The sequence below is a fragment of the Mus pahari genome, chromosome 13 (genome assembly GCF_900095145.1).
Source record: "Mus pahari chromosome 13, PAHARI_EIJ_v1.1, whole genome shotgun sequence".
Lineage (NCBI taxonomy): Eukaryota > Metazoa > Chordata > Mammalia > Rodentia > Muridae > Mus > Mus pahari.
The window spans coordinates 72,640,429-72,653,474 of record NC_034602.1 but is presented as its reverse complement, the minus strand read 5'-3'; positions in this window follow the sequence as shown (position 1 = coordinate 72,653,474).

Genomic DNA, 13,046 nt, shown 5'->3' with positions numbered 1-13,046 from the left:
CCACTCCCCCTTCTTGGCCCTGGTGTTCCCCTGTATGGGGCATATAAAGTTTGCAAGACCAAGGGGCCTCTCTTCCCAATGATGGCTGACTAGACCATCTTCTGCTACATATGCAGCTAGAGACCCAAGCTCTAGGGATGCTGGTTATTTCATATTGTTGTTCCACCTACAGGGTTGCAGACCCCTTCAGCTCCTTGGGTACTTTCTCTAGCTCCTCTATTGGGGGCCCTGTGTTCCATTGGATAGCTGACTGTGAGCATCCACTTCTGTTTGCCAGACATTGGCATAGCCTCACAAAAGATAGCTATATCAGGGTCCTTTCAACAAAATCTTGCTGGTGTATGCAATAGTGTCTGCGTTTGGTGGCTGATTATGGGATGGACCCCTGGGTGGGGCAGCTTTTGGATCGTCCATCCTTTCGACCTATGGGTTTCTAAAAAACATTCTTTGCATTTTTAAAAGTAGAATTGAAAATTTTATAAATCCTACTAAGTTCAAGTTATCTACCAAAGTTTTTGTGATTGCATTGTTTATAAAATCATCAATACTAAGTTGTATAGAATATCAAATATATAATATTCAAATATATCATCGTCATTGCTCAGTAAGAAGCAGTAATGATTACACAGTCTAGGCTCAAAAATTTTGTCTTTCTGTGCTCACGCATAAGGAATTATAAGAAGCTTCTCATTTTGGTCAAAACTTTAGTAATTTTGGTATCTTGTTAGTTAGTGCTGAATCTTCAGCCCCAGCCAACTAGAAACAGAGGATCTTAATTCAAAATTACAACTATCTCCATAGAGTCTTAAATTTCCCTTTGAAACTTCAAAGGCCTCTGTTTTCTGAGCTGTCCTAGACACTTTATCTTCCAAGTTCCTACAGAACAGCTCATCAAGCATGGGGCACTCAACTGCTTTTCTTGTACAAATTCCAAAGTATTCCCCAGAACAATGTGTTCACGCCTGTCGTAGCAATACTCCACAATGTTTGTACAGACTTGTCTCAGCTAGGGTTTGTATTTCTGTGATGAAAAACCATGAACACAAAGCAAGCTGAGGAGGAAAGAGTTTATTTGCCTGAAACATCCATATCACTGTTCGTCATGGAAGAATTCCAGACTAGCAACTCAAATAGGACTGGACACTGGAGGCAGGAGCAGATGCAGAGGCCATGAGCAAGACCTACTTGATGGTTTGCTTGTCATAGCAAAGTCACCGCTCAGACTGCTGTCACAGAGAACCTGTAACCACTAGGCTAGGCGATAATCCTAGGCACAGGCCTTCCACCACTAATCAGCAATTAAGAAAAAACACCCTATGGCCAAATTTTATGGAGACATTTTCTAAATTGAGTTTTCTTCCTCTCAAATTAGTTTGTGTCAAGTTGACATAGAACTATTTAGTGTCATATCAGAGAAGAGGGGTAATCATAAATTTTATCAGCTACAAAATCTGATACCTAAGACAAGAGACCTACCTGCAAAATATACTGGTACAATAGTGGCACTAACATAGTATGAATAACCAACAACTTTTTGAATTGTCTACAGGTTGGTTTCAAACTCATAGGTATGGCTGCCTCTGCCTCAACCCTCTTCTGAGTGCTGGGATTAAAGCTCATGCCCTTACACCTTGCTAAGGCAATGCCTTTCTGTGAGTACATAGTCATCCACTAACCTGGTACTCATTATAAGGACCTAATTTTTCCCTCTAGTGAAGATGGAGAGACACTGCACAGACAGGTATAGTTAAGCCCATTAACATTTCAGTTAAACATGGTTCTCAATGTCAGAACAATACATTATACACCCAACTTATTTATAATCCTAAATTTAATAATGAGTTATTTGATATAACTAATCAATAAACACCTTAAAATTATTACTCAGTAGGTACCTAGAAAATTTAAGTAAATTATATTTTTGAGAGTATTGTAAAAATGTTTCTGACCGTATTTTGGCAGTAGTCACTGCCAAAAGGGCATAAATTAATTATTGCCAGCTAATGGGTAAACAATATTTGAGGGAAGAATGCTAATAGCTTGCTAAATCTGGATAAATGAGTATTGAAAAGAACAACAGTGCACTGGAATGCTGTAGTAGATGACATCAGAGGACTGTGAGTAAACAGACATTCATTAACCTGTCACTCATTATTAGGACCTAATCTTTTCCTCTAGTGAAGATGGCAAGACACTGCCCAGACTGAATGGAAGAGGAACATGAACTGACATTTTAAAGGGGTTCCCTTTGGCTACTGCACCAAAAATAAGCCAGCACGGAACAAGATTAGATCTGTGGGTCAGATTAGAGAAAGAAAAGATCAGAAAACCAGAATGATTTAAAAATGAGAGGTGAAAGGCTTCACTGGGAAAAGAAATTGTGACTATCTGACAGACAGAAAGGACAAGTTATCATCACTGAATCAGATTATTTTATGAAGGATTTACTTAGAGGTGATAAATATGGATTTAGGGTTGTCCATTTTAGTTACAATCAGCTTCCTGAGGTATAATCAACTTCCTGAAATATAAAAATAAAAATGTATGTACACACCACCATATACATATGTAGAAAAATAAGAAGGTGAAAGTTTAATGTGATGTTCTGCATATGGATTAATGTACAATAGTCAAGACATTGGCTTAGGCGAGAGAGAGCCTTGACTTCAGGCAGTCCTGATACTCCTGTTTCCCACACCCCGAGTTTTCTGGAATGGCAAGCACAGCAGATGGTCTGACAGTGTGTGTGGCTTCCCAGTGTGATGATGTTCACAAGGCTGCTTGGCATGGTGTGTGAGAACAGAATGCAAGACAAAGGGAAACGGTTGCCTGCTTACACAATCCAGCTCTCAGACGGGAAATGTGGACAGAGTTAACAAGCTTCCAGCTCGGCTCATGGGCACACTTTCCTGTCCAGTTGCTCGATCTGGATAAAAGCAGCCAAATTTGTAAGCATAAACGAATCACTTAATTTCTCTACTTACGTGACAGAAAGCTCTTTACCAGTACACTCTCTATTGCACCACCTTAAAAAAAAAAATGAAGAGCTGGCCTAGGATGCTGCTGAAATCATTTGAAGTCAACGTAGTTCCAATATATTCCAATATATTTTTTCTTAGTTTCATGAATATTCAATAGAAACTGATGTGAAACTTAGCGATTCTGCTTAGGTTTCCCGTATTCCGTATTTTTTACTGAAGCAGACATATACTTACATTATTCTTATCGAGAAATTTGATGTCTGAAGGTACATGTTCAAGTCTACTGAAAAGAACAGGCTAAGTTTATAGCTTTCATTTACTATTCCCTGGAGTCGCTAATGCTGCTCATCCAAACCAGAACTCATTATTAAGTTTAAAGACTCAACTCAAAATAATACTGAGCATTGTGATAAATAAAGCTTGACTTTCTTTAGCTGAGCTTCTTGGACTGAATAATGGAGAGGTCTGAGCTTACAAAATGTCAGCTTATGTTTGGCTTTTGAAATTATTTCTACATTTTCTTTAATATCATTTAATTACAAGTATTATTTAAACTATGATATAAATTACATAATATTTTAATCATTTACATATTTGCATTAACTAATTTATGCTTTGTTTTTCTAAGTGGTTTTGTGCATTTTAAAGTAAATGGATGGCTTTTATTCTACATAGGGGGAAGTTATAAAACATGACATTTTGATATTTGTGGGGAGATGATTGTTACAGTCAAGCATATTAATAATGGGTACTGTCACATAAATCAGTTTCTTCCTTTTTTATAGTTATTTATTTATTTTACATCCTGATTTTACCTTCCTCTACTCCAAGTCCCTCCCTCTTACCTCCTTTTTCCCACCATTCACTCCTTTTCCATTTATCCCCAGAGAATGGGAGCCTCTCATGGATGCCAACCAGCCTTGGCCTATCAAGTTGCAGTAACACTAGGTGCATATTCTTTATTGAGGCCAGACAAAGCATCCAGTTAGGGGATAGGGATACAAAGGCAGGCAGGGTAACCACTCTCTGCTCTGTGCCAGCTTATGTGTCCCACAGGAAGACTCAGCTGCATCTTGTGCATGCTCTGTTTGGCACCCCTATATAGCTATATAACACTGTGCATCCAGGTTAGTTGGTTCTGCAGGTTTTCTTGTGGTGTTTTTGACCCCTCTGGCCCCATCAATCTTTCTATCCCCTCTTCCACATTACTGGAACATTTGGCCATGGGTATCTGCGTCTGTTTCCATCAGTTGCTGGGCAAAACCTCCCTGATCACAGTTATGCCAGGCTTCTGTCTGGTCATAGGAGAAACATATTGTTTTGAAATTAGCACCTAAACTTATACTTCTCACTTCCATTTATAGTGCAATGATGTTAAAATTATAGTACAAAAACAAAATAAAACAAAAACAACAAAACCAAAAACAATGTAATATATTCCTGGTATTGAGAAATATCCAGTAGAATATAATGTGTAGTTAGGGTATCATTTCTATCATTATACTATCTCCATTATGTTCATTTAAATACTTTCTACATGTGTGTGCCATTTAGGAGGATTCTACAGTAGTGTTTCCTTCCCAGTATCCACTCCTCTACCCTACCCTCCATTTTCCCTCCCAATTCAGTGGTCATGTTCTTATTTTACTTTTGTACCTTTATAATATGGTTTTCCAGTTCCATTTTCTGGTCCTTTATTACCTACTGAACATCTGTATAATTCTAAATGAAACTCAGGTGTCCAAACATTAAAAGCTAACATCTACATCAGAAGGAAAGCATGCGACACTTGTCTTCTAAGTTGAGTTCCCTCGCTCGGGATGATTACTTTCCAGTACCATGCATTTACCTGAGATAGCATTTTTCTTAATAACTAATTGACATTTCTGTGTGTAAATATGCTGTACTGAAATTATACAGTCATTAGCTGGTGGGCTTATAGGATATTTCTAATTTCTGATTATTATGAACATAGTCATAAAAACACGGATAAAGCTATTTCTGTAGTAAGATATAAGGTGCTTTGGTTATATTCTCAAAAGAAGTATAACTTTATCTTTGGTAGATCTATTTCTAACATTTTGTGGAATCCCCACACTGATGTCATAGTGATGGCACTTATGAGGACACATTGTATCAACAAATCTTTGTAAGACCACTTGGACTGTTAAATTTTTGAGATAGATATTGTTCCTGTTATAAAAAGTTAAACTGCATACAATTTTTACCTTGGATGAGAAGAGGAGAATGTTGCAGGATATTTGATTACAATGTGAACTCTCAAGATTGTGTTATTTACTTTAAAAACCTTCTTTCTAGTTGTGGAGTGACTCAGCCCTTAGCACATACCTTTAATCCCCATGTCTGATATACAGACACACTTGAATCCCAAACAATGAAGGCAAAGGTAGTTTATAGAAGGAAGCACACGTGCTTGAAAGTGATGTCTAATTGAGAGACAGGCAAAATGATGAATCAGAGAAAGATTTGACAGTATAGGACATGCCTAATTCTCATGATAAGAACAAGGCAAGGGAAGCTACTTAAGAGAGCAGTGTGTAGAGAAGAAAAAGAGGAGATAATTATACCATAAGAGTTTTTTAGAGACATGTTACAGAGCAGAGAACAAGCTAGGCACAGATGAAGACAGAACAAGCCAGAGACTGAGGAGCCAAAAGATAAGAACAGTTTGCTAGAGTTACTTGGAGACCAAGCTGAGCAATTAAGTCAGAAGTGAATGAAGCCAATTATAATCAGTTAGCATGGAGAGGAATTTTGAGCCAAAACAGCTGAGTTAAATTGATTTAACATCCAGCCATAGTTCAGAGAGTACAAGAATGTATGAGCTTATTCAGCAGTAAGTCTCACAGGCTGAAAACATTATAGGTCTAGATATGAGTGTATGAGGCTAGTCCAGAACTAGGTTTAGTTTGGCAGATGGAGGCAGTAAGCATCAGAGACAATGAAGACATCAGGAGAATAAATGTTGCAATCACATATTTCTTTCCCATGGGTGATGAATAGGTGTTTCCCTTTTCTTGTCTTCTTGCCTGCAACTGCTGTCATTTGTTTTATCGATTCTAGCCATTCTGACAGGTATGAGATGAAATCTCAAAGTAGTTTTAATTTTCATTTCCTTGAAATGACTGTGACTGGAAAGATCATGGGCCCTAGAGGAGAAGCTACAATTACCACTTTCCTAAATCAATATACTCTCTAAATATATATATATTCGAGACAGGGTTTCTCTGTGTAGCCCTGGCTGTCCTGGAACTCACTCTGTAGACCAGGCTGGCCTCAAACTCAGAAATTCGCCTGCCTCTGCCTCCCAAGGGCTGGGATTAAAGGCATGTGCCACCACGCCTGGCTCTCTCTAAATATATTTTAATACATAACTTATACTCATTATAATTGGAGCTCTCAGTCCTCACCAAAGAAGTTTCTTTGTGCAGCAGACAGAGGCCACTGTATACATCCTCATCTAATCAAAATGCAAATCAAAAGTAATTGTAATTGTGTGTTGTTAGGCCCAAACTGGTGTCTCTACAGTGGAACGCACACATCTAAGACTCGAGAAAAATCATGCAAGGGGAGATGGAAAGACTACAAGTGCCAAAGTACTAAAGATGTCTGCTTCTGTGTCTTTCACAGGGTGCTTTATCTGTGAAATATAAAAAGAATATGATTGCCTAAACAAGATCTTCATCATAATGACAGCAGTTGATAGGCCAATATAGACAGAGCAATTCCACATGGCCTCCATACCAAATAAAGTTTTATGGGGAGAATTCCAATTAATTGCCAAACCCTGCAGACAAAGTAGGCAAATATATAACCTTGGATACTCTTCCATTTACAGCCAGTGTACACAGGAGAAAAGGTGCTTTCATGTAACTCAGTGTGTTTAACCCCATAAACAATTTGTAGAACAAATAAATTAGAAAATAAATTAATAAAGGTACCCTGCTAGGACCCCAGTATGTTTCTGGCTAGTGGCAGAGTTGCTTCACGTGTTCTAGGTGTTTTTTTCTAAGAAATTCGTCATCATCAACTGTTCAACAGGGTGAACCTGAGAGGTAGACTTGCTGTTTCTGTCATAATTTTAATGCTACATGAATATTTATTTATTTACTGAGTATGTGATCTGTACCCATGTGGAGATCACAAAGGGCCTTATAGTAGCTGCTTCTCTTCTACCCCATGGGTGCCAAGGAACAAACTCGGAGCTTTAAAATTGAGAGTGAGCTCCTTAACCTACTGTAACACTTTGCTGACAGTTTTACACAATTTTGTTGGGAGTCCAGCAAAATACTTTTACCAAATTACAAAGAAAACATAGTGATGATAGTTAAAAGAGTAGATGTAGATTCAGTTTTTGAAAAGCAGATTATCATGGAAAAAGTTTTAGTCACCTGTCCATTAGAAATATTATTTATTTATTTATTTATTAAATATTTCATTATACTATTTTTAATCCTGAAGCAGAGAAGGTAAGGGCTTTCTGAACTATTTGACAACTTATTCTGACTGATACCAATGGCTTGGAAAACAGGCCAAGGACGGGGTTGTATGAAATTTCTGAGTGTGGGAAAAATCAAAGAAACCAAGAAAAGCATCTTGTGACCTCAGTCTTTTCAAAATTATGAAACCGTTCTTGGATCATGCTGTTGGGCTCCTACTGTGCAGTGGATAGGAGTGAGAGTACTCCATATGCTTTCTTACCCTTGTTGTTGCTATGCATTTATACACCTCTATGGAAAATCACGCTTTTGTAATGTACAACTCCCCTTCCACCGGGAGCTTGCCTTGTGCTTGCACATGTTACTCACGAGCCTTGCATAACCCTCAGAGTGTAGGTTGTCCAATGCTCTGAATAAAATTATCTACTGCATGAGCTGCTTGTCTTCTTCACTTATCACATCCTCTCTTCCAGATCCCACCGTCTGTTGTTCATTTCTGGATCAGTAAACAACAATAGTATGTTTTTTGTTTGTTTGTTTTGTTTTTGTTTTAAAGAACATATCACAATTGAGAACTTGATAACTTACTTAAATTTATAGGAAGTGATCATAGAAAAACTGACTTATCATGCAACTAAGAATGTACTTCACAGAAACTGAGAAATGTGTTAGTCATTGGTTGGATCCAAAAAGGTAATGTTTTTTTTTTTTTTTTTTTTTTTTTTTTTTATTGGCAAAATTGTGGAGCCCTTAAAAATCTTCAATATTTATTATTTTATGGTAAACAATTACTGAAAATTTAAATCTTGATAAGTAGATTATTGTAAAACCCAAATTAGAAATGGTGCTCAAAATTTAGTGTTTCTTTAGGCAAAATGTTTTCTTATAGAAATAATATTTCTCAATAGCTAGTGTATTATTCTGAGAAAAGAGATAGTACATATGGAAACATGGGATCATTATCTTACTAACTAAACCTCATTGGAAATTATATTACATGTGTGCCCTTAATTTATTTGATTTCTGAAGAAGTTAATAAAATATGGTGTTCGGTAAGACTTGCAATATTTTGAAATTTGATATAACTTGTTTTCAAACATTTTAAGATAGACTATTAAGCTAATTGACAGTATGCCATTTCCCCAAAAGAATATTTTTAAAATCTGTTTATTATACTATTATAATATTAACTATTATTAGTGTGTATATGTGTGTACACATATATCTGTGTGTTTGTGTGCCTGTGTATAAGTGCATTTGTATGGGAATGGGTATGCATAGTATACTCTACCTGTAGTACAGTCAGAATGCTGCTATTTAGAGTTGGGCTTCTCCTTCCATGTTTATATAACAGCAAGATTCAAACTCAGATCACTAGACCTGTATAGTGGAAGCTTTTCCACTTAAGCATCTTTACATCCTAAATATTTTTTAATCTCAAAAGAGAATATAGACCTATTTCACAAACAGAATTATACCAAGTCTAATACCTAAATTTCTCATACAAATGGTATACATGGATGGATTTCAAAATTGGGCTATCAACTAAAGAAAAATCATGGAGAAAAATTTTGTTATTGAGTTTATTACTCTTCGCATATTCATCAAGAATTTTAAACTTCAGTTTAAATACGTTCATCATACAACAACAATTTTAAAATTCAGCTTACTCATACCTTGTGTTTTAATAAATTTTGTTTGATACAATGGTATAGACACGATTCTTGATTTCGTGATAGCATAGGTAAGAATGTACAGGTCTCAAACTTGTCCTTGACCGATTCTTATTTTTCTGTGCATAAAACATAAATATGTTGAAAGGCAATTGTATATATTTTATCTCTGATTTAATCTGAGACTTTTTTTTTTCTTTTTTGCAGATACTTAAATGGCAAGCAGCTTTAGAAAATCATTTCAGTGAGGATTGCAGGATAGTTTATATCCCAGAGAATAAAGACAGCATCAGCCTGAAGAATGAATTTTAAGAAATATCTTAGGAGTTTGGTTACTGTAAATGGCTGAAAGGTCCCATGTGAGTTTCTCAACAAGGACACCATCAGATCATATGACCTCTTGCCTGCTAGCTCACTTCTATCCAGCTCAAGTCTTAATCAAGTAAAGAATTATAGGACAAACAAGTTTCCAGTACAGAGCTTGCAAGATATTTTGCAGTAAAAAGAGCATATGCCTGTACACATACATGCACACATGCATGGATATGCGAGAGAGAGAGAGAGAGAGAGAGAGAGAGAGAGAGAGAGAGAGAGAGAGAGAGAGCAAGGCATCACAAAGCAGTGGTCTCCAACATAGCACAGGAGGGTGCATCCAGAGATGGAGCAATCAATATTTGTTCCCTGGGAGTCTGGTTTCCCTCAATATATCTAATAGGGCATGTAATGGAGCTAGGTTACTTTTCTCCTTCTTGAACTGGACAGGGCATGATGCACTTTGCCAGTTGAGTCGTTTCAAATGACAGCAGGCATCTGACTGGGTGAGATAAGAGGTAGGACCTTTGAAGTTCCTCTGAAGAGAAAAAATCTGAGAGTAGACAATGTGGCGTCCTGCTGACTCAGTTGGTCAGGGGTAAATAGCTCACCAGAGGAGTTAGCCTGCTGGCTTGAATACAGGGGGAAAAAAAAAAAAAAAGCACCACCACAAGGGGTTTTCACTTGGACAAGAATTCAGTTGAAGCAAATCTCAGATCAAAAGGGTTTAGCCTGGTTCCATCAAGGAACTCTTTGCCTAGTTACCTACATATTTTAAATTTTAACTTTGTTCTGGTCTTTTCTCAATACCAACTGAAAAGTAAAATTCCACAAGGCTGTAATGGGACTTGAAGAGAGAAAAAGGACTTCGACCCAGGCCACTTGCTGTGTAATGAGTAATAAAGTCTTTATGTCTTACAGCTGCAAGCAAACTGTAGCAGGCAGTATTGTAAGTCATGTACAACTGCAAAGTCTTCAAAATTTTTGATGTAATATTTTGTGTAGAAATAATATTCACACCTACTCCATGGGGTTGTTTTGTGATGTGAAAGTATTATGGCATTAAAACTTCTGTGTAAATATAAAATTCCCTATGAATATATTTGTAACTTATACATTTATTAAAACAAAATAATAAAGATTATTAAAATAATCATTGTGATGTTTAGTAAAGCATCAGTAGTATATTTATATTATAGTTGTTAAGTGAGGGCAAGCTTTTATGCATCATGTATCACAGTTTTCTGTGACCTTTTTATTTTATAAAATTATCTTATTGAGTTCTCACATGAGAGGCTCTACCAGAGCCTGACAATTACAGAGGTGGACATTGGACTGAGTATGGGGTCCCCAATGAGGTTCCCAACCGAAGTGTTAGAGAAAGTACTGAAGGAGCTGAAGGGGTTTGCAAACCCATAGGAAGAACAATATCAACTAACCAGATTCCTCAGAGCTCACAGAGACTAAACTGCCAACCAAGGAGTATACATGGAGGGACCCATGGCTCCAGCTGCATATGTAGCAGAGGATGTCCTTGTTGGGCATCAATGAGAGGAGAGGCCCTTGGTTCTGTGAAAGATGAATGCCCCAGTGTAGGGTAATTTGAGGGCAGGGAGGCAGAAGTTGGTGTGAGGGTGGGGGAACACCCTCATAAAAACAGAGGAGGGGAAATGTGATGGGGAGGTTTTTTTGGAGGGTGTAGAGGAACAGGAAAAGAGGATAACATTTGAAATGTAAATAAAGAAAATATCTAATAAATTTTTTAAAAGATATATGAGTAAAAATGTTGCTGCTGAGTATATTCAAATTTTTTAAACTTTGAGTTATCATTATTTAAAGGACTTGGTATTTTAAAATATTTATTTCAATCATTGGTGGATTCATATGTGTATATAATGAACTTCAGTCATTTTAATCCAATTTCAACCCAACCTTATATCATTCCCCTGCCTTCCCTGAATTCAGTCATCTTCCTAAGAAATTTTCTTTTTTGCTCTTTATGCTCATGTCTTTTGTGTATGTATATTGAGATTAATTAGTTGTTTATTAAGAATGAAGTGGTGATTATTAACTGGAGAATGGACAGGTTTTCAGTGGTAATACTATTGTGACAAAAGGACTCCTTTCTAGCATCTGTCAATAGTTCCCCAGGTACTGTAAGCCTCATGGGATCTTCCCTCAACATGATGAAATGTTGACAGTCATACTCTTGTTAATGATTGTGCAGATAATCACAGCTACAGTGAGTTCCCGAGAATAACTCAGGTCAAGTCCAGGAGATGTTTTTTTGTAACACATCTCCTACTTCTTGAGATATTCCACTTTTACCATTTTCTCTTCCAGAATGTCCTTTGAGCCTTAGAGGAAGAGATATAGAAGTTATCTTTTGAGACAAGTATTCCAGTATCACATAGTGCTACAATGATCAAATAAAAATAACTCATGAACCGGGTGCAGTGGTACATGCCTTTAATCCCAGCACTTGGGAGGCAGAGGCAGGCAGATTTCGGAGTTCAAGGCCAGCCTGGTCTACAACGTAAGTTCCAGGTCAGCCAGGTCTATACAGAGAAACCCAGCCAAAATAAATAAATAAAAAATAAAAATAAAAACAAAATAATAAAAAAAACTCAGAATTTCCAGGCTTAAAGCATTGGATAGTTGATATCAGTTAAAAACAGAAAACAAGATCTATGCTTCAGTGCACTGCCAGGGAGAGGGCGGCCTGGAGAAGCGTCTCAGCATCTAGGAAAGGTCCCGTTTCTGGTTCCAGTCATCCAGAACCTTTCCTGCCTGAGGAGGGGTGTCTGCCCAGGAGGAGTCTACAGGCCTGAGCCAGAAGGAGAGCCATCTTTGCTCCTGTTCGCTTAGGCTCCAGACTGCGCTAGCAAGAGTGCAGACCTCAGAAGTTACACAGCTTCAGGACAGACAGAAGCAACCTAACTTCTGGGACAGACCCTGTTTCAGGCTCCAGAAATTTGGGTACCTTCCTCGCCAGAGGAAAGGTGGCCACCTGTGAGGGCTCTGTCTGCCAGAGCAGGTGAGAGAGTCATATTGTGTCCACGGTCCCTCAGTGGCTAGTCTGTGAAGGTTAGTGAATAAACTGCAGAGGCAACACATCTTCTGGGACAGGCCCTGTTTTGGGCCTACATCTTCAGCAAGGAGGCAGATCTGAATGCCAGGCCTCTGTGTACCTTCACTGATAGAGGAGAGCTTCCCTGCAGAGAGTAATCTGACCACTGAGACTCAGGAGAGAGCAGGACTCCCAGGACTGCTGACAGAGGCTAACAGAATCATAGGAAGAACAAGNTCCAACCAGAGACAACTGTAACAACTAACTCCAGAGATCACCAGATGGCGAAAGGCAAACATAGGAATCTTACTAACAGAAACCAAGACCATTCACCATCATCAGAACCTAGCACTCCCACCTCAGTCANNCCTGAATACCCCAACACACCTAAAAAGCAAGAATCAGATTTAAAAGCATACCACATGATGCTGGTAGAGAACTTAAAGAAGGGAATTATTAAAGAAATGCAGGAAAACGCCGCAAAAGAGATACAAGTCCTTAAAGAAAAACAGGAGAATACTTCTAAAGAGGTAGAAGTCCTTAAAGAGAG